Here is a 17,031-nt window from a genome sequence, read left to right as displayed (position 1 = left end):
ATTGGAATTGTGAGCTGTCAGCACTTCTGAAAACGGTTCTCAAGGTGGGCACCCAGGAGACAAGGAACACAGAATCAGCAGTTTCATCTGAAAAGTCTTGTTTAAGGTCCCATTTCCGAAGAGTATCACTTTTCAGGAAATGCATTTAAGCACATAGGTAAGAACAAGACTTGAGCATGTGCTTAAGTGCTTTCCTGAATCTGGGCCTAAGTTATTTGCCTAACGCCACACAGGAAATCTGTGGCAGAGCCAGGGATAGAAACCAGTACTCCTGTGTCCCAGTCCACAAAAGCATCCTTTCTCTCCCTGTATACCTCTGCCTCATTCACTACACAATCCCACCTCATTCACCATCCTGCCTATAATGTATGTGCAGTTGTTAGACTGACACACTAGGCCATCCCTTTAATGAACCACTGTAGTCTTCTAATTCTGTTCAAACTTTATTATTTTTTGGAGAAAAGTCACAGAAATTATAAGTCGGAGCGTATTTTAATTTTAAGTGCTTTTGGAATAACTGTGGCTAGGTCTACACTGCTGGTAAATTTTGGTGGCAGTCGATGGAAGATATGCAAGCTACATAGACTTGACTTCTTAACTTTTACGTACCGCAGCATCCCCACTACGTTGCGCTGACTGGAAGTGCCCTCCGGTAGACGCAGCGTTACTCTTTTTGCGGGAGTGGATTAACGCCGTCGAGATCCAGATCAATTGAGCAGGTCTCCACTGATGCTCAATCGATCCCGCAGAATCGATCCGGTCGCACCGACAGTGCAGACATTAATTATGAGCTTATGTGAATTTAGAATTTTAAACAATCTTTTTTTTTCTTTTAGTTTTTTTAGACAAGACATGGGGATCTTGGTTTGTTCTAGGTTTTTTTTAAAACACCTTTAATGTAAAATGGTAGTTGTAAAATGTAATTGATAAATAATTCTTTATTCTCCAATTAATAACACTTTTGTTGGAAAAAGTCAAAGTTATTAACCATTAACTAGCTCACTTAACTAGTTTACAGTAACCTGGCAGAAACAGAGGGCTGATGAGCCCATCTGTGATGTCAACATTCCCCTGATACCTAACAGTTTCTTGTCCAGTCTCCTAACTATAGAACCAAAGGGTGGCCATTTTTCCTGGGAGAATCCTGGCTTTAGTTCCATTGTAAACAATGGGAAACAGCATACATCTTTTCTAGGGATAATGTCATTGCCACATGCAACAACTACATGAGAGAGAGACTCACAGAGGCTAATTGGATAACCGTATGTTATAAAAAAAAAATTAAACCCCAAGATTCCTGTCTGTGTCTTTTCAGTGTCTTTATATGAAACATTTTTAAAAGACAAGGAACTTCAAACAAAAAACACTTTGTATAAATCAATTAAGGTTGCCAAGAGACAATAATGCCAAACTCAAAACCACAAAACCCAAGAAATATAGAATAAAGCCTTGTACATTAATCCATTATCTTCTCCCACATCCTCATCCAAAGATATACTCACAGTAGAATCACCTGGCAAATCAGCCCTATTGAACTATAATCACCAAGATGACACCAAAACAACCTTAACTCTGCCCTCCGAGGAATGCATAAAAAACATAATGCAGGTCTGTCTCATGGATAAGATACAGTCACACACAAATCGAAGATCACACATCCATACTGCTAAGGACATGTAGCCAAAAGGGTCAGTGACAGAAAAAAATGCTAGCAACATTATACTATCGTTCACAATTCTAATATTACACAGAGGTATGTTATCAGTGGTGTTAAGGCTCCTAAGAAGAAACACCACCAGATTCAGAATCCTAAACAGTAGAAAGTAAAGATATAGCCCATATGGACACAGCTCTCCTTGGCTGAGAGCCTGTGAGGTCAATCCTTCCCCTACAGCAGGGCTCTAGGGCAGAGCAGATGGCCCTGGAAAGATGAAATGCAATGAGAAGAGGAAGTTCATTTAAAAAAAAAATTTTTTTTAAAGAAGCTGGTAAGTAAATTTTCAAATAGTTTTGTTACTGTTTCCTAAAATTATTCCAAATATTTCAAAACAAAAAAAATTTAGGAGGAAGCAACCTTGTTTAATTTAATTCAATAGATGCAGAATTTATGGGTGGGAAATGGGGTATGAATTGCTCTTTGCTGTTTTCTAGGAACATGGAGCCTTTTTTCTAACACATTGTAAAGACTTTAACTTGCCAGGGAATTGTTTTTTAAAAGTTAAAGCCAGGCAATTGCTAGAGCCTCTCTGATTGCAATTTTCCATTCAGTTTGCTGGCACACCATTCCATCTGTCCCTCAGGGTCCTGTAAAGCTAGCCTCTCAGAAATGGGGAGGAAGGATTTCTAACCTCCCAACTCTCTTCACTTTTTCCCCTTTAAGTGGAGAGGACTTCTTCTTGCCACAGGATGCTCTATACAGGACTGGATTAGCCATGAGAGCTCAAAGGCCAGGTTCCTTAGCTCCTCTAATTCTCTTCTCCTCCCTCACAATACAGAAGCAGCAGGAGAACTGCACCAGTCTTCAGTAATTCACTCAGTACCAGTTTTCAAGGTGAGGCAGTGCGGTTACTGCATCAGGCCTTGGACGTGGACACAGTACATCTAGGTTCTACTCCCACCTCTGCCACTGACCTGCTGGATGACCTCAGGCAAGCCACTTCTCTCCCAGAGTCTCTGGTTCCCCTACACTCCCCTCCCCCACAGTATGTCCTTTCTATCTGGAGAGTTCTTCTGGCAGAACCAGTCTCTCACAACATGTCCGCATGTTGGCCCAATTCTGTTTTTATGAAATGCATGAAAGAACAGAGCCACAAACACCCCCCTCCTCCTATCAAGAGGCACTTCAGCCTGATATACTGTACCTTTAATCAAAAGCTAAAACTTCAATTGATTCTTATTGTCCTACCCTTTGAAATGTTCACTTCAGTCTTTTAAAAATATTCATTTACTGCATATCATTGGAACCAGAGATCCCAGATTTTTGTCTAAGCTATTCTCTGTAAGTCCTACATTCCAGTTTGACATGGTTCCAAATCCTATTATTTAGTAATAATTCAAGTCTGTCTTTAACTTGAATAATTCTATCTGTTTTAAGATTATTTGTAAAACACTCTTTTTATCACACTTTTTATCTGTTGATTTTACCCACTTTCAGAATATTTGTAAAAATTCTATTTTTTATGTGCTTAAGTAAAAAATGAAATAATGTTTGCTTAAAAGACATGTGAGTTCCACAGCTAGGAGTTTGCACTGAGTGACTGAGTGTGAATGGCTGAGCAATTGAGGTGGGTGTAGACAGGGAGAGTTATTGAACAATTGGTCTGAGTAAGGGATGTTGAACAGACGGCGAACAGACGGGCAGCTAACAGAAGGAGGGAGTTTACCTGGGAGTTCGCCTGAGGAGAGATCCCACAGCGGGTTTTTGCCTCTCAGACGTTGCTGAGCACGAAATACAGCATCTGAGGAGGCTCTCAGAGGAAAGATATGGAGAGGGAGCGATCTGTTGTTGTCACCTGCACTGGATGTGCTATGTTTGTCCTCCTCCCACAGGATAGAGATGACTTCATCTGTACCAAGTGCAGGCTGGTTTCCTTATTGGAAGAGAAGGTTAAAGGACTAGAGGCCAAATATCAACCCTGCCTTGCATTAAAGAAAACGATGTCTTTCTCCATCGGGCACAGGCACAGTGTAAGGAAGATTCAGAGAAGGCCAGGCAGGGGAAACTGAAGAACGGGGAAGAAAATTGGCAGCATGTGACCTCCCGAAGAAAGAGAACCTATGTGCCCACCATGCCGATAGAAGTAAGGAATCGTTTTCATCCTCTCTGCACAAGTACTACGGCAGAGAATGATTTGGAGGACCTTACGGAGGGAATGGATCAAAAGGAGACCCGTCTGATCAGAAGGCAAGGGATGCATTGTCCTAGGGGCGGGGGTTCCACGACCACCATTCCCAAGAGGAAGAGAAGGGTGATGGTGGTCGGGGACTCCCTCCTAAGGGAGACGGAGTCATCCATCTGCCGTCCGGACCGGGAAACTAGAGAAGTGTGCTGCTTGCCTGGAGCTAGGATTAGGGATGTGACGGAGAGACTGCCAAGACTCATCAAGTCCTCAGACGGCTACCCCTTCCTACTTCTCCACGTGGGCACCAATGACACTGCCAAGAATGATCTTGAGCAGATCACTGCAGACTATGTGGCTCTGGGAAAAGAGATAAAGGAGTTTGAAGCGCAAGTGGTGTTCTCATCCATCCTCCCTCTTCAGGGAAAAGGCCCAGGTAGGGACCATCGCATTGTGGAAGTAAATGCGTGGTTATGCAGGTGGTGTCAAAGAGAGGGCTTTGGATTCTTCGATCATGGAATGTTGTTCCAGGAAGAAGGATTACTAGGAAGAGACGGGATTCACCTAACGAAGACAGGGAAGAGTATCTTCACAGACAGGCTGGCTAACCTAGTAAGGAGGGCTTTAAACTAGGTTCGATGGGGGATGGAGACCTAAGCCCGAAGGTAAGTGGGGAAGAGGGACACCACAAGGAAGCAGAAGGAGGAGGGTGCAGCAGGGGAGACCTCCCGATTCATACTGTGAAAGTAGGCCAATCTGCTACTTATCTCAAGTGCCTGTACACAAATGCAGGAAGCCTGGGAAACAAGCAGGAGGAACTGGAAGTCCTGGCACAGTCAAGAAACTACGACATGACTGGAATAACTGAGACTTGGTGGAGTAACTCACATGACTGGAGCACTGTCATGGATGGGTATAAACTGTTCAGGAAGGACAGGCAGGGGCGAAGGGGTGGAGGAGTTGCACTGTATGTAAGAGAGCACTATGATTGCTCTGAGCTCCAGTATGAAACTGGAGATAAGTCAGTTGAGTGTCTCTGGGTTAAGCTTAGAAGCAAGAACAATAAAGGTGATGTCGTGGTGGGTATCTGTTATAGACCACCAGACCAGGAGGATGAGGTAGATGAGGCTTTCTTTACTCAACTAGGGGAAGTTTCCAGTTCACAGGACCTGGTTCTCATGGGGGACTTCAATCACCCTGACATCTGCTGGAAGAGCAATACAGCAGAGCACAAACAATCCAGGAAGTTTTTGGAGAGTGTCACAGACAATTTCCTGGTGCAAGTGCTGGAGCAACCAACTAGGGGCCGTGCTTCTCTTGACCTGCTGCTCACAAACAGGGAAGATTTGGTAGGGGAAGCAGAAGTGGGTGGCAACCTAGGCAGCAGTGACCATGAGATGGTCGAGTTCAGGATCCTGACAAAAGGAAGAAAGGAGAACAGCAGGATACGGACCATGGACTTCAGAAAAGCGGACTTTGACTCCCTCAGGGAACTGATGGGCAGGATTCCCTGGGAGGCTAATATGAGGGGGAAAGGAATCCAAGAGAGCTCGCTGTATTTTAAAGAAACCTTATTGAGGGCACAGGAGCAAACCATCCTGATGTGCAGAAAGAATAGCAAATATGGTAGGCGTCCAGCTTGGCTTAACAAAGAAGTCTTTGGTGAGCTTAAACACAAAAGAGAAGCTTACAAGAAGTGGAAGCTTGGTCAGATGACTTGGGAGGATTATGAAATCAGGAAGGCCAAAGCACAATTGGAGTTGCAGCTAGCAAAGGACGTGAAAGGGAACAAGAAGGGTTTCTACAGGCATGTTGCCAACAAGAGGAAGATTAGGGAAAGTGTGGGCCCCTTAGAGAATGAGGGAGGCAACCTAGTGACAGAGGATGTGGAGAAAGCTGAGGTACTCAATGCCTTTTTTGCCTCTGTCTTCACAGACAAGATCAGCTCCCAAACTACTGCACTGGGCAGCACAGAATGGAAAGGAGGCGAACATCCTGCAGTGCTGAAGGAACAAGTCCAAGGCTATTTAGAAGGATTAGACATACACAAGTCCATGGGGCCGGATGCAATGCACCCGAGGCTGCTGAGGGAGTTGGCTGAGGTGATTTCAGAGCCATTGGCTATTATCTTTGAAAGCTCGTGGCAATAGGGGGAGGGAGGTCCCTGAGGACTGGAAAAAAGCAAATATAGTGCCCATCTTCAAAAAAGGGAGGAAAGAGGATCCAGGGAACTACAGACTGGTCAGCCTCACTTCAATCCCTGGAAAAATCATGGAGCAGGTCCTTAAGAAATCCATTTTAAGGCACTTGGAAGAGAGGAAGGTGATCAGGAACAGTCAACACGAATTCACCAAGAGAAAGTCATGCCTGACCAACCTGATTGCTTTCTATGATGAGGTGACTGGCTCTGTGGATGTAGGGAAGGCAGTGGATGTGATATACCTTGACTTTAGCAAAGCTTTTGATACTGTCTCTCACAGTATTCTTATCAGCAAGTTAAAGGAGTATGGGTTGGATGAATGGACTATAAAATGGATAGAGAACTGGCTAGAGCATAGAGCTCAACGAGTAGTGATCAATGGCTCCATGTCTAGCTGGCAACCGGTCACAAGCGGAGTGCCCCAGGGGTCGGTCCTGGGGCCGGTTTTGTTGAACATCTTCATCAATGATCTGGAGGATGGGGTAGATTGCACCCTCAGCAAGTTTGCGGATGACACTAAGCTGTGGGGAGTGGTAGATACCCTGGAAGGTAGGGATAGGATACAGAAGGACCTAAACAAACTGGAGGATTGGGCCAAAAGAAATCTAATGAGGTTCAACAAAGAAAAGTGCAGAGTGCTCCACTTAGGAAGGAAGAATCCCATGCACAGCTATAGACTGGGGACCGATGAGCTAGGCAGCAGTTCTGCAGAAAAGGATGTGGGGGTAACAGTGGATAAAAAGCTGAATATGAGTCAGCAGAGTGTCCTGGTTGTCAAGAAGGCTAATAGCATATCGGGCTGCATTAGGAGGGGCATTGCCAGCAGGACGCGGGAAGTGATTATTCCCCTCTATTCGGCATTGGTGAGGCCGCATTTAGAGTATTGTGTCCAGTTTTGGGCCCTCCACTACAAAAAGGATGTAGACAAGTTGGAGAGAGTACAACGGAGGGCAACAAAAATGATTAGGGGGCTGGAGCACAGGACTTATGAGAAGAGGCTGAGGGAACTGGGCTTGTTTCGTCTGCAAAAGAGAAGAATGAGGGGGGATTTGATAGCAGCCTTTAACTACCTGAAAGGGGGTTCCAGGGAGGATGGGGCTAGGCTGTTCTCGGTGGTAGCAGATGACAGAACAAGGAGCAACGGTCTCAAGTTGCAGGGCGGGAGGTCTAGGTTGGACATTAGGAAAAAGTTTTTTACTAGGAGGGTGGTGAAGAACTGGAATGGGTTACCTAGGGAGGTGGTGGAATCTCCATCTTTAGAGGTTTTCAAGCTGAGACTTGACAAAGCCCTGGCTGGGATGATATAGCTGAAGTTAGTCCTGCTTTGAGCAGGGGGTTGGACTAGATGACCTCCTGAGGTCCCTTCCAACTCTAATATTCTATGATTCTATAATTCTATGAAACATGATGAAGAAAACACCAGCCTCACCTCAAATGTTTGAGGGAGAAAGAAAGGAGCCAAGATAATAACTTTTACCACTCAACTGGCCGAAGAGGAGCCCATCCTGATAACTTTGGACTCAGCCCACTTCAAAGGACAAAATCTGATCAGGCTTGCAACAATGTGGGTGATTAAGGATCACACCAAATGCAGATGCAGCATGACAAAGCAAAAACCCAGAGACTTACATGAGATCTTTTTCCTATGAAATGGGAAACAAAGATGAAGGCTGGAGGTTCAGGTCTACATCACCACACCAGCCAGGAGTACCGATGCGCATCGGCAGAACCTTGCTCTTCACCCTCGTGCTACAGTCACCTGGTCAGTAACTACCACGAGCATCAAGAGGCTGGTAACTATAACATCTGTGAGCCCCTATGTATGTTTATATGTCTCTCTGCCTGTGTATGCCTGTCTGTGTCTATGAGTGTGAATGAAAGTACCAATTGAAACATGTGTCAATGAAGCATACTTTATTAACAAGAATCTCTGTATTTGTAATATTGATACAATGTTGCTACTGTTTTCCTGGTATTTACATTATTGATACTATTTCACTAAGTAAAGCACAATATTGATGTTGTTACAGTGTTGATACTGTTTTCTTGATATTTGCATTATTGATACTATTTGCAGCTTTTGTATTCACAATAAACGCCGCTTGTTGCCTTACCCCTGAAAAAGATCCTGTGATATTTGTTATTTGAATAACACGTACAGTGCCCAGTGCAATGGGAAATCTCAGCAGGAGCCTCTAACATGTTATATTAGTAAAAAAAACAACAACAACAAACAGGATTACCAACTCGTGATTTTATTGTGAGTTTCACAAAAATTAATATTTTACTTAAAGCATTTAAGTAAGTAGGTAAATAAGTATTTTAAGTAGATAGAGTCATATTACTCTGTGCAAATTTCAGCTTTCATTGAAAAAAAAGTGACCATTCTAGCTCTCATGATTGTGGAGAAATATAGGAAAATATGACTGAAGTAAGGAGAAAGGCACAGAAACCAGAAGGGTAAGAAAAGAACCCAAAGCATATTACTTATTTTATAGGAACCTGACTCTTCTTTTTAACATTTGGGATTTGTGATATGACTTTCTATGCAGTCCCAGCCCATAGGACCAAAGATGTCACCTCCATCAGGAACCAGATTTCTCTAGGGAGCCAAAACATTCCTGACTCACCCCAGATAGGGGCAGAAACCTCTGGTCCTGGACCACCACACCCAAGGTGGCTCCTCCTTCTCCTCTTCTCTCCTCTCTAGGCATTGGCTCACATCATTCACAAAATTCCATTACACAGCATGCTGGAACAAGACTTGATCAACTATGCACTCCCCCACCAATAGCCCTGGCCTCTGGAGAGCTGGGCAATCCTTGTCACTCCCCAGACATCCGGTGCATCACAACCTCACTGCCACAGATAGTGAGGCCTTCCACCAATCTCAGTATTGCCAGCCCGAAGTATTCAAAAGTAATTAGTCAAACCCGCAAAATAAGAAGATTGGCTTAAACATAATGAGATTTTAAAATAATACATGTTGGGTTCTCTTCTTTGCCTTCCGTTTTCTCAGCTTTTGCTACACATTCACTTCACCTTTTCAAGCTTCTGCTGCAATCATGAGGGCTAGAAACTCTGTTGTTTGTTTTTTCTTTCAGTGAAAGCTGAGATTTTCACATAGTCTCCTGTTGTGAGCAGCTGAGACTGGTCTCTCATTGGTGCCTTCATGAAGGCTGAGTAGCTCTAACCCTTGGAGTTTGATCAGCACTGCAGTTCAAAGTCTTAGAGTGGTTAATGGCTCCCTAGTGGCAAGGGATCTGGCTGAGCTGAGCTAAGCAGGGAGACTTGGTATAAAAAGACGCTTGCCAGGCAAACTTGAGAGCCATGAACAGAGGCAGCTAACAGGAGAGTTTTGGAAGGGGTCTGGAGAGGGAGTGAGAGTGGCTTTCATTCCAGGTTCAGGTCTACATTCAATTTCCAGATGGCCAGCAATGGAACAGTGGTGGTGACCTGTAATGGATGTGCCATGTTTTCTTTCCTGCCTGAACCCAAAAGAGACACCTGTGCATAAAGTGCAAGTTTGGTGGCTGTGCTGGAGGAAAAGATTCTTGGATTGGAGGGGCAAGTAGAGATGCTACTGAGAATCAGAGACACTGAGTAGTTCCTACACAGCCAGGTTCAGAAAATATCAATCCCTTGGGTTCAAGAAAGAATGGGGCTGACTACCAAGAAATCAGAGAGGAGACCTGGCCATTCACAATCAGTGATTAGAGGTCACAGCAACACTCTACAAAGCTGGAGACAGAGGAGAATGGGCAGGCTGTGGCCATCAGAGAGAAGTAGTCCAGGAGGAATTCCACACAGCTAGAATTTTCCAGTCGATACCAAGTCTTCCACGTGGAAATTGAGATCCAGCTGCTCCAAGGAAACAGAGAGATGTATGGGACATATGTGAAGATGGCAGCTTAGCCCAACCTATAAAAAAACAAGTTTGCCCATACAGAGTTCTCCAAGCATCTGAGAAAAACAAATGGTCCTTGTTTGGGATTCAAGACTCAGAAGAATCTAAAACATTCTCCAAAGGACAAGCGGACAACAGGACAGTGTGCTGCCTTCCCAATGCCAAGACGAACTATGAGATTGGATAGGCTTCTGAAATTGACAGGCAAGGATCAACTGGTGAGGGTTAATATTGACACTGGCTTGCAGGATATCTCACAGATAACAAGGAATTTGGAAGTGTGAAGAAGAAGAAGAAGAAGAAGAAGTAGAAAAGAAGATGATGATGATGATTCTGGAAATGAACTGCTAGCTATGGTTTTGTGGATCATTGCTCCACCTTCTAGGGGGAGAGGGAGCTGTATATTTTTGAAGCCCTCTACCTGAGCAGAATCTCCCTGGAGACAAGCTGGCTACAGTACAGGTGATCATGACTTGATTACATTTATAATGTGCAAACAGAACAAAGTCCAGATCAGTAACACACACACACACACACACACACACACACACACACACACACACACACACACACACACACACACACACACACACACAGAGTCCATGTAGCGGGAGAGCCACTTCCTGAGCACCCCCTGGTGGCCAGAAGTCACTCTGCACTGCCCTGCCTCTGTTTCCCTCTCAGTGAGGTAATGATGAGTTTAAAAGCCCACAAAGAGAAGCCAAACAACTAGTCTACATCAATGTGTCTCTCTCTCTTTAATGGAGCCTTCTGGAAAAGTATTTGAACAGTTTACAGGTGCTTACTTAAGAACCCAGGCAAAACTTAAAAACTCCCAAAACTAAAAGTGTCTGAGGTTCCATCAGCTGCTCCTTCTGTAAGGTCTCAGGCTTGCTCAGGGTCTCTGCCAGCTGGAGAGCTTTGTAATCCCTTCCTTCTGTTTTTTCAAAGTCTTTCTTAGGCCTCCCTACCTAGAAATCTCTGTAGTCCTTTCTCTCCTTCTTTGAAGCTCCCAGCTGCTCTTCTATAGGAAGAATCACCTGATCCTCTCTGGTGTGTCTGTTTAATAACCAGGGATGGCTGGCTACAGGCCTCTAGGTCATAAAGATGCAAGCCACTTTGTCACAGGGCTTTAAAAAGGGCCAATTTCACAAAGCTGAAAACAACTATGAGCCAAATCAGGTGGTAGGAGAATTTAATCAGAAAAATATGAATGCTAATTGGGAATTGTTTAAGAACACCTTACACTAGATACCCAAAAAGCCATAATTGAGGAATAAGGCCATACTGGCAGCTATAAAAAAATTAAAAACAAAATATAAAAAAGTGGAAGAAAATGCAATTTAATAATAATAAATATAGTTCAGAAGCTAGGAATTGTAGAAAACTGATAAGGAAAGCAAAGGGACACAAGGAGGAAACTATGGCAAGCAGAGTTAAGGACAATAAGAAGGAGGTTTTTAAGTATATTAGAAGCAATATGAATCCTGACAATGGTATTGGTCCATTACCAGATGGCAATGGTAGAATTATTAATAATAATGCAGAAAAGACAAAAATGTTCAATAAATATTTCTGTTCTATAGTTGCAGGGAAAAAAATGCCTCTAGCTTGGGAAGCAGTGATTCTGAAAAAGATTTGGGGGTCATGGTGGATAATCAGCTGAACATGAACTCCCAGATCAATGCTGTGCCCAAAAGGGCTAACGCAATCATTGGATGTATAAACAGGGGAATCTTGAGTAGGAGTAGAAGAGGGTTAATTTTACCTTTGCATTCGGAACTGGTGCGACTGCTGCTGGAATACTGTGTACTCAATTCAAGGAGGAGGTTGAAAAATGGGAGAGGGTTAAAAAAAGAGCCAAGAGAATGATGAAAGGATTAGAAAACATGCCTTATAGTGATAGACTCTAGAAGAGCAATCTATTTAGCTTAACAAAGAGAAGGTTAAGGGGTTCAGTCTATAAGATTGCAGACTATAAGTACATACATGGGGAACAAATATTTGATAATCGGCGTGACCCATCCATGCCCAGGGCAGCCAACTGAAAATGCCAAGTCAGGGCAGGCTGTAAACGGAGAGCAGATTCTCCCAGCACTGGTGGGTGGCACTGAAGCCAGACTTCCCAACCAGCCACAAACTGCACTTCTGAATCCCCACAGAAGCCAGTATACAAATACACACAGCCCCCTTTACTGCATTTCAGCTCCAAGCTCCCAAATCAGCACTAGGTCCAGTAAAGAGACCAGTTGTTTAAACTCTATGCTCTTTACTACAAAGTTTCCTTCTGACCCCAAGGGGTCAGCCACAGTACCAGATCAATATGAGTTTGGATCCAACACTAAAGCTTTATTGTAATAAGAAAGAAAGAAATCATGAGAGAAATGTTAAAGGGTCAAAGCAAATCAGATACATAAAAATGATTGGAAGTCCATATACATCAGGTTTCTAGAAGAAATATGGAGTTGCAGGCTTGTATAGTCCCTCTGGTACACATCCAGTACCTGGATGGGCCTTAGTCCTTCGGTTCAGTTGCAAGTGAATTGATCCAGAGGCAGGTATACGTCAGTAACTGAACAGGAACAAAGGCAAAATAGTTCCTCTGGCTTGATCTTATATACCCTCTGTCTTTGGCCATGCAGCCTGTGAAAACTTACAGGAGCTAAAATGGAGTCCAGAGTCACATGGGTCAATCCTGGTGACTCTTCAGGTGTGCTGCCAGTGGAATTTCACAGGAATCAAAATGGAGTCCAGAGTCACATGAGCAGGTTCTGGTGACTCATTGGTGATGCTGGCTTCTCCCCCAGGGCCCCTTGCACCTAGGAATGTTGTAATGGGCCATTAAGCAGGTCATTGTTCTGCAGCCATCCTGTCTGAGATGTTGCCCAGACAGCCCAATTTGAAATACAGATATATCAAATATATCTATAACTTTCATTTCCCATATCACACATGAACTAAGTATTATCATCTGACTTAGCATATTACAACCTTTCTAACAGTACCTGACATGGCATATCTTACGCGAATATTTATGATTTAGACACATTAATGTTAATCAATATGACAAATGCTCCCCCCCAATCTAACCAGCATGACAATTGGTTCTTCAATCTGGTAGAGAAAGGTATAACATGAATCAATGGCTGAAAGTTGAAGCTAGACATAGTCAGACTGGAAATAAGATGTACATTTTAAACAGTGAGAGTAATTAACTACTGGAACAATTTACAAAGAATAGTGGTAGATTCTCCACTGTGGACAATTTTTAAAATCAAGACTGGATGTTTTTCTAAAAGATATGCCATAGGAATTATTTCGGGGCAGGTCTCAGGCCTGTGCTATACAGGAGGTCAGACTAGATGATCACAGTGTTCCCTTTTGGCCTTGGAACATATGACTCTCAATCTTTATCCCACCACCAGTGAGGTAGCAGGGCATCCTGACTCACCGGTGAAGCCATGGACCAGTTCCCCTGGCCAGACCTCTAGTAACCAGATAACTGAGGAAACAACTGATAACTGATGACACCAATCTAGGTTACTGCACCTCTCACAGGTAGCACTACACAGAAAAAAGTCACATTTGCAACATAACACTGAACATGTAATCTGCTAATCAGCCCCCCCAAAAAAATTATTTCCCCAGAAGTCAGGGATGATCTTAGGACAGAAACAAATTACATATAGATTCATAGATTTTGAGGCCAGAAGAGTCCTTTATGATCATCCAGTCTCACCTCGTGCATAGCACAGGCCACAGAACTTCACCCAGGTGTGTCTGCATCAAGCCCATAACTTCCAGCTGAGCAAGAGCATAGCCTTTAGAAAGAGACATATAGTCTGTATTTAAAGTTTCAGCTTCCAGCCTTTGAAATCTTGGATTTTGTTCTGCCTTTGTCTGTAAAATTAAAGAGCTCTCTGCTATCAGAAATCTTCTTCCCATGTAGGTACTTGTAGTCCACGATCAAATCACCTCAGCCATCTCATGAATAAATGAAATAGATTAAGCTGCTTTAGTCTCTCACGGTCAGGCTTGTTTTCCAGGCCTTGAATCATTCTTGTAGCTCTTCAAACCCTCTACAATTTTCCAAACATCTTTTTTTTGAAGTGAGGACATCAGGAATGGACACAGCATCCTAGGAATGGTCTTACTAATGCCATATGCAATCGTAAACACCTCCCTGTTTCAACTTGATACTCCCCTGCTCATATAACCAAGGATTGCATTTACTCTCTTAACTACCACATTACACTGAGATCTGATGTCTAGTGAGTTACCCACCATGACTGCAAAGTCCATTTCAGAGTCATTGTTTTCCAAAATTCAATCTCTCATTGTATAACCATGACCTAAATTCTAGCTTACTAGACCTATAACCTTGCATTTAGCTGTTTAAAAATGAACGTTATTCAAGGCTTCCCATGCAATCTAGATTGCTCTGTAGAACTGACCTGTCCTTATCATTTACCACTCGACCAATGTGTGTATCATCTGGAAACTTTACTAGCAATTATTTAATATTCTTACAGATCATTGATAAAGATACTGAATAGCATTGGATCCAGAACAGATCCCTGTATGATCCTCCTAGAAACTCCCCCATTAGAGGTGTAATTCCCCAATTACATACTAGGATACACTCACACTGCTCAGTAATTGACAGAAGGAGCACTATATTCTATAGCAAATTATAAATGCATATTCAAGTGTCATACACACAGCTTAGTGACAAACTGAACTGCAAACATGCCAAACGTGAGGAAGACTTTCACACAAGGTGACAATGAAATAAATCTAGAATGTGTTACATATGGCTAGAGCATTCACTTGATGCATCTTTAAGCTAGACAGATACTCCAGGAATAAAGGAAAATATCATTGAAACTGTAAAATACTTCCATAATAACCACTTTTCATAAGTCATGCTTAAGACAACAAGCCAGCTCAGCTTATTTTACCTCAACATGCCTAGTGGAATTCAGAGGCTAATTGTTTTGAGTAGTTGTTAAAAACTAGCATAGCTGGATGATAGTTTGTGAAGACAACTATAACAAAACAGATGGCATTGTCGCTTCCTACGTGGTAAACATATGGATGAAGAGAAATTTAGAATAACATGCTAAATATTTCCATTGGCTTGGACAAAGTGCAATTGGATGGCAGTAATATTGTTAATGCTGTTGAGACATTTGGAAGGGACTTCAGGAAGCATTGCAGAGAAATATTTAAGGACAAGGTTACATTACAGGCAGGGAAGAAACAGATAAAGTAAGCACTTACTCTGCTTCATTTTCTCATCCAGGTTCTCAACCCAAAGCTCTAGGGTAGATGCCTAAGTACAAATCAGGTAGATGCTGCTATGACATGATCAGTTCAAACACATGTTTGCTGCTGACCTTGTCAGTAAAGTAGAATCACATAAATCCCTGGCAACCCATGTAGATGCAGAGTTTGTAAAAGTCATAAGCCAGCTTTGGAGGTGGTGTAAAGGAGTACTCTCTGCTGGGGTGACCCTCCTAAGACCAGCCAAGCTGGCTTCAGGGCAGATGTGTGTCAATAGAGCAGCACAAAGCCTCCCCAACACAGCAGAAGTTTGGGTCACTGAGTATGGCAAGTAAAGCAAAATACCACATACAGGCACTCAGAGCAGCCTGATGGGACACCCACCCACCCATGGTGCTTCTCTTAAAAACAGTGCAGCGAAGTTTTCATTGTCTTTATCTATTTTTCCCCATATTTGTGAAGTTGCGGTCCTCGTCCTAAAAAAATAAAAACTGTTTCCCCTTGTTTGCGAATAAGATATTTTAATTCTGTACTCTAAGCCTGGATGGTCTATTAATAAACCTGTTGGTATCTGGCTGCAAATAACTTTCTGCAAATAGACAAGCCTAGGGGGGAGACAGTCACATTCCCTGAATCCAATAAAAAGATACAAAATAATACAAAAAAGAAAAAGAAACACCAGACTTCAAACCTGGGCCTGCTGGAATGATTTCTGTCTCTTCTTGATCCGAGATGGAAGAACAAAATCACAGCCCCTTGCAAGGAAAGCAAGTTCTCCCCTTAAGTCTGGGTCCCTTCGCAGAGAGGTTTCCTTGATCATCATCTTGGTAAGTTCCTGAGCAAGCTTTTCCCTTTCCAGCTGGAGTTCAGAATCTTTGCAGGAGATCACGTCAGCCCAAATGGACCACTTTCTTATTTTTGCTTTTCACAGGTAAGGAGTTGCAACTGACTTCATGTAAAAACATACTATGTCTTCTCTTTCCTCACAGGGACAGCGTCCTAGCATTGTATCTCAATCCTCAAGCCAAAGTTCCCCTTTTTAAAAAAATAACATTTAAACTATTCCTCAGTACTACCAGTATCTCCTGATGCCTTCTTGCAATACTTTATCGAGAAACATGATCTACAACAGAATCTATTCCCCTGCTGGCTACATGACAGACAACCTGTCCTTGGCTTGTAATAGGCCAGGGGTATTGTGGGAAAGAAAGTACCCACCACCACTACCAAGAGTGCTAAAGTTAGACACACTGCAAAAGTAGCTAAATATATCATCTTCCCCAATAGTTCTTATTTTAAAAGCTTCAAACCTGCATCAGACAGCCCCTGCTGGAGCTAAAAGCATATGCTCTAAGCACTGGCCAATGTGGAAATGGTGTTAGAGCTTTATGATGCCTCTGCCTTGTGAGCTGATGAAATAGTGAAGCAAGACTAATTCTAATTCAAATTATGGACTATTATTTTTAGAAAAGCTTAACTTTTACTCCTTATTTGGAAAAAGCAAATCACCTAGCTTCTCTCCATCTAACGGAAGTATGGTGAAATGACCTTAGATAATAAACCCAGTCATTTTGGAGCAGCTATGACAAAAATGGATTTATAAAGAGACCTTAATGAGTCATCCTTTTTATTTACATTTTCCACAACTCTCACTTTGCTGATTCTGGCATGAGAAGCAGCCAGTGTCTAACTATGTTGCTTTGAAGAGACTCACACAGATGATTCTGGCTTGTGACATCTGGGTGCTGGCTGGCTTGATTCTTTGAACAGTATAACAGTACTGAATCACGTGCCTGCTC

General features: G+C 42.9%; 1 protein-coding gene across 1 annotated transcript in view; it reads right to left on the bottom strand.

Moving 5' to 3' along the window:
- PPP2R3A (protein phosphatase 2 regulatory subunit B''alpha) overlaps nucleotides 1-17,031 on the bottom strand; it is a 129,929-nt gene that overhangs the window by 63,934 nt on the left and 48,964 nt on the right. The window lies entirely within an intron of this gene.

The sequence above is a fragment of the Emydura macquarii genome, unplaced genomic scaffold, assembly GCF_026122565.2.
Source record: "Emydura macquarii macquarii isolate MOO-44397 ecotype Brisbane River unplaced genomic scaffold, CSIRO-AGI_Emac_v2 contig_499, whole genome shotgun sequence".
In the NCBI taxonomy this organism is placed as follows: Eukaryota; Metazoa; Chordata; order Testudines; family Chelidae; genus Emydura; species Emydura macquarii.
The sequence above is the reverse complement of the archived record's forward strand: the minus strand, read 5'-3'. Positions and strand labels throughout refer to the sequence as shown.